Here is a 6004-nt window from a genome sequence, read left to right as displayed (position 1 = left end):
TAAGCCTGGCGGCCCAGGGCCCACGGTTCCCGACATGGCGCTTCGACCCAAGGGCGCCGGTGAGGTCCCAGATCGACCAGCACGCGCGGCTCATCAGGAGATTGGCTCGCGGGAGGAGAGGATGGTTCCCAACGCTCCTCGACGGGGTTACTGGACAACCACCTATCGCCAGCTACCGCCGGAAAGCCCAGAGAACCATCGCCACCAACCATCCGAACACGGTGGACGACTCTGACACCGCCAGCTCGAGAACTGGCAGGTGGCCCGACAAGCTAAACAGCCGCACACCCGGCCACAGCCCCCCGCTCCGATCGGCCACCCGTAGGGACCGGCCGAGGAGGACCGGAACCCCCTCGCAGGATAGATTCAGCCGAGACCACAGAACACGATCGCTCAGAAGCCAGAGAGGTATGGCCGGTGCTATAACTGTGGCCCGACAGGACAACCTCGCTCGGAATTGCCCGGAGACCGGACTGTGTCTATGACCCTCGGCCTTCGCGGGTGCAGGGCCGGCCAGGACCGTGTCTACTCGCCACCTGTTGGGCGCATCAGGAGGCCGGAGCCCCGAACCTCCCGGCTCGGGTGGGCGATAAGGACACTCAGGCCCTCATCGACACGGGGAGGGTCGTCACCCTCATCCGGCCCGACCTAGCCGTCGGAAGACGGGGGAACCGATGGAGGTCACCTGTGTTCATGGGGACACCCGCACCTATGACACGTGCCATGTGGTCGTGCGGACCCCCCGAGGGGCCTTCACCGTAAGGGCCGGGGTCGTACCCAATCTCCCGGTTGCCCCTATTGATCGGGAGAGACTGCCCCATCTTCCACCGGCTCTGGAACGCAGAGCCAGGACCCCGACCGCCCCGACCGCAGCCGAGCGACACCGACAACCAGTTCGTCACGCCTACGGAGCCCGGGCCACCACACTCCTCCCCAGCTGAGACATCTGGAGAGGGAGACGGCACCGGAAGAGACGGCCCAACACCACCAGGCACACCAGCCCGCCCACCCGGCGAGACTCATCGCCTGGACCCGCCGGGGACCCCCGACACCCTGACAGCGTCGGAGCGACCCTGCCGGGTTAGGAGAGACGGAGAGTTCCCCCCTCACGGAGCTCTCGGACTTCCCCCCCAACCGGGAGGGGGTCGGACCGTCCCGGACATTTCGCCACCGCTCAACTGCAGGATGACCCCCTGAAACACGCCTGGAGCCACGTTGTTGCCCATGACAGTCGCGCCAGGGACTCGGTGAGTACCCTACCGTACCCGCACTTCTGCACCAGGTCAGGCCTACTGTATAGGGTAAACCGATGGAGGGCGGGAGTAGTAGTAGAGCAGTTGGTGGTGCCTCGCCCGTACACCAGTAAAGTCCTCTTCATGGCCCACACACACGTCCTAGGGGCACACTTAGGCATGGACAAGACTAGGGAACGGATCCTAGACCGGTTCTACTGGCCCGGGATAAAGAAGGACGTTACGGAGTACTGCCAGGCGTGCCCGGAGTGCCAGCGGACGGCCCCGAGACCCTCGATCCGGAGTCCGCTGATACCGATGCCTATCATTGAGGTACCCTTTGACCGACTGGCCCTAGACATTGTGGGCCCTCTCCCCAAGACCAGCCGGGGACACCGATACATATTAGTCATGGTTGACTATGCCACCCGGTACCCGGAAGCCCTACCCCTCCGCGCCGCCACCGCTAAGGCCGTAGCCCGGGAGCTAATGTTGCTTTTTAGTCGGGTGGGGATAGCACGGGAGATTTTAACAGACCAAGGGTCATGTTTTATGTCGCGTGTGCTAAAAGCGCTTCTCAGTCTCCTGCAGGTGAAGCAGCTGAGGACTTCAGTGTACCACCCCCAGACGGACGGGCTGGTGGAAAGGTTCAACAAAACCTTAAAGCACATGCTGAAGAAGACCATGGAGAGAGACGGAAAGAACTGGGACCAGCTCCTCCCTCACGTCCTCTTCGCGGTGAGAGAGGTACCCCAGGCCTCGACAGGGTTTTCCCCCTTTGAACTGCTGTACGGACGGCGGCCAAGGGGACTACTAGATCTGGCTAAAGAAGCCTGGGAGAGCCAACCCTCCCCCCATCGTACCCTAGTGGACCATGTCGAGCAGGTACGAGACAGAATGGCGCAGGTCTGGCCCATAGTACGGGAGCATCTGCACCAGGCACAGCAGGCCCAGGCGCGGACCTACAACCGCGGGGCCAGCTGCGTCTCTTCCAGCCGGGGGAGTGGGTCCTGGTTCTCATCCCTACTGCCGAATGCAAGTTCCTGGCCAAGTGGCAGGGACCGTATGAGGTGGTCGACCGCGTGGGGGAGGTGAACTACCGGGTGCGGCAGCCGGGGAGGCGCAAGCCCACCCAGCTGTATCATGTCAACCTCTTGAAGCAGTGGAAGGCCGGGACAACCCCACCGGTGCCGGTCCCCGTGGCCCTCGTCGCCCGGCAAGGCGTACCGGAGGTCCCGATGGGCGAGGACCTCAGCCCCACCCAGAAACAAGACCTCAATGACGTGGTGTTGCAACACCAGGACGTGTTCTCCGAGCTACCCGGGAGAACAACGGTCGCTCAACACGACATCCGGACAGAGGCAGGCGTCACGGTACGCGTACCCCCCTACCGGGTCCCAGAGGCCCGTCGGGTCGCCATACGGGAGGAGGTCAAGAAAATGCTCCAGCTCCGGGTGATCGAGGAGTCACACAGCGCCTGGTCCAGCCCAATCGTCCTGGTCCCGAAGCCAGATGGATCATTTCGATTCTGCAATGACTTTAGGAGGCTGAACGAGGTCTCGGAGTTCGACGCGTACCCAATGCCCCGGGTTGACGAACTCATCGAGCGGCTCGGGCCCGCTCGGTACCTCACCACCCTCGACCTTACCAAGGGATATTGGCAGGTCCCCCTCAGCAAGACCGCCCGGGAGAAAACGGCGTTCGCGACCCCCCGGAGGACTATACCAGTACACGGTGCTCCCCTTCGGGGTGCATGGAGCTCCGGCAACGTTCCAGCGCATGATGGACCGTCTCCTGCGATCACACCAGGCCTGAGCCGCCGCGTACATTGATGACATCATCATCCATAGCGCCAGCTGGGACATCCACCTGAGACACCTAAGAGCGGTCCTGGGGGAGCTGAGGAGGGCGGGTCTCACCGCCAACCCCGCCAAGTGCCGTCTGGGCTTGGAGGAGGCCTCATACCTGGGCTACAGAGTCGGTCGCGGGAACGTCCGACCGCAGGAGGCCAAGGTGAAGGCCATCCTGGATTGGCCCCGCCCCACCTCCAAGAAGCAAGTCAAGTCCTTCCTCGGTCTGGTAGGGTACTATCAAAGGTTCATTCCCAGTTTCGCCACCCTGGCAAGCCCCCTACATGACCTGACCCGGAAGGCCCTGCCGGACCGCGTTACCTGGTCTGAGGCAGCAGAGGGAGCATTCAGTCTCCTTAAACGGGCCCTATGCTCCGAGCCAATACTATTAACGCCTGATTTTACTCTGCCCCTTATAGTCCACTCCGACGCCTCAGAGGTGGGCCTCGGAGCGGTCCTCTCGCAGGTCCGGGACGCGGAGGAGCACCCAGTGACATACATTAGCAGGAAACTCCTCCCGAATGAAAGGAACTACTCCACCGTGGAGAAGGAGGCCCTGGCCATCAAGTGGGCCATAGACAAGCTGCGGTACTACCTTCTGGGCCGGGAGTTCACCCTGGTGACGGACCATGCCCCGCTCAAGTGGATGGCCACCGCCAAGGATACAAACGCCAGGGTGACAAGGTGGTTCCTGGCCCTACAGGACTACCGCTTCAAAGTGGACCACCGACCAGGGCGGGAGCACGCCAATGCTGATGCCCTGTCCCGTCGGGACGCATGCCTCTGGGCAGTCAGAGGTGCCCCGGGGCTACATCTAAGGGGGGAGGAGTGTGGCAACCCGGCCCCGACACGGCAGGCCTGGAAGCCCAGAGGGCAGGTAATACGTGCTGTCTACCACCCTTTTCCCCCAGAGGGCGCCAAGGGTCGCTTTGAGAAGGTCCCACTCAACGCCAACAGGAGACACCTGTGTACCAGGCCAATCAGACCCAGGTGAGGGCTATAAAAGAGAAGCTGAGAGGTAGTCTGAGACAGGAGGTACGTGACCCATGTGGGAGCAGAGAGCGGAGCGAGATTCCCTACCCGGATGGACCTTTGCCCCGGGACCCGGTCTAGAGAAGACCACAGGAGACCACGGAAGGAACTCCTCACCTGGATACCGGGACAGCGCGTGAGACACGGCCACAGCATCCCCAGTGGCTCACGGAGCCCAGACTCTTTATTTTGTTATAGTTTGCATTGACGGGTGATTCCCCTTTTTTCCGTTGTTTGGACTTAATAAACGTGCCTTGTTGGCAGTTTGAGCATCCGAGACTCTTGTTCCTTGAGCCGGGTCACCACAACACACATATTCATATACACACATACATATATATATATAGATATGCATAAACATATACATACACATATATATACATACATACACATACATATACACATACGACATTGTGGATTAATGTCATATAATATAGTGGATAAATAAAATGAAATGACGGTGAGCAAGGGGTGGCTGACAGTTAAATAAAATAAATTAGCAGTTCAAATTAAGCAGTGGAATAGGTTATATGTCTCCTCTTTACTCTATTACTTCTATACTATTTCCTCCTACTTCCCTCCGAGTGAGGAGTTGTATAGTGTGATGGCATGAGGGACAAAGGAGTTCTTGAGTCTGTTGGTCTTTACTTTGGGAAGGAGCAGCCTTCCACTGAACAGGCTCCTCTGGTTGCTGATGACGGTGTGCAAGGGGTGACTGGCATTATCAGTGGCGTAACCAGCGGACATTCCTAGCAGGGGCGGCCCCAGCACATTTGGCGCTCTAGGCGAGCTTCACTCCCGGCGCCCCCCCCCCTCCGCAAAAAAATAAATAAATAATAATAATAAATAAATAAAAAAAAGAGAAAATAAAAATAGTTTGTTAATTCCCCACGAAAACTGAATTGCAACCTTGAAAAACTGTTTTGCCCTGTAACTGCATTTCTTTCACATAAACACAACAACGATCGCAACGATGAACAAACGGAGGAGGAAATTGCGCCCCGGATGGCTTTTGCCTCTTCATTTTCTTGATTTCGTTCTTGATTCTCGATTCTTGAAAACACTCTAACCAAACGCCTTATAGTACTAGCATGTTCTGACGAAACCAAGGAGGTAGGTTCCCCTTCCGTTTTCGATTTTTGGCTCATTTTACCCTGTTAGATTTATTTTTTAATGCGGTCGTTTGTTATTGGACTTCTGTGCTAGTCATGGATTATCCATAACAAACACCATGTTCGAACATAAGGGTGCTCATAAGTGTACCTGGTACCAGAGTACCCTAGGCCGAAGATCGATGATCGATTTCGTGATCGTGTCATCTGATCTGAGGCCGCATGTTTTGGACACTCGGGTAAAGAGAGGGGCGGAACTGTCAACCGACCACCATCTGGTTGTGAGTTGGATCAGGGAATGGGGGAAATTTCCGGATAGACCTGGTAAGCCCAAACGAGTAGTGCGGGTGAACTGGGAACGTCTGGAGGAGGCCCCCGTCCTAGGTATCTTCAACTCACACCTCCGGCGGAGCTTTTCTGGCATTCCTGTGGAGATTGGGGGCATTGAGCCGGAGTGGGCGGTGTTCAAAGCCTCCATTGCTGAAGCTGCGGTGGCTAGCTGTGGCCTCAGGGTCTTAGGCTCCTCAAGGGGCGGTAACCCTCGGACACCGTGGTGGACACCGGTGGTCAGGGAAGCCGTCCGACTGAAGAAGGAGGCCTTCCGGGATATGATATCCTGGAGGACTCCTGACTCGGTTGCAGGGTACCGACAGGCTCGAAGGGCTGCAGCGGCTGCCGTGTCGGAGGCTAAGCAGCGGGTGTGGGAGAAGTTCGGAGAGGCCATGGAGAAGGACTTTCGGTCGGCACCAAAGTGTTTCTGGAAGACTATCCGGCACCT

Source organism: Gadus chalcogrammus, chromosome 5 (assembly GCF_026213295.1).
Source record: "Gadus chalcogrammus isolate NIFS_2021 chromosome 5, NIFS_Gcha_1.0, whole genome shotgun sequence".
Classification (NCBI taxonomy): Eukaryota; Metazoa; Chordata; class Actinopteri; order Gadiformes; family Gadidae; genus Gadus; species Gadus chalcogrammus.
Note: the sequence above shows the minus strand (reverse complement) of the source record.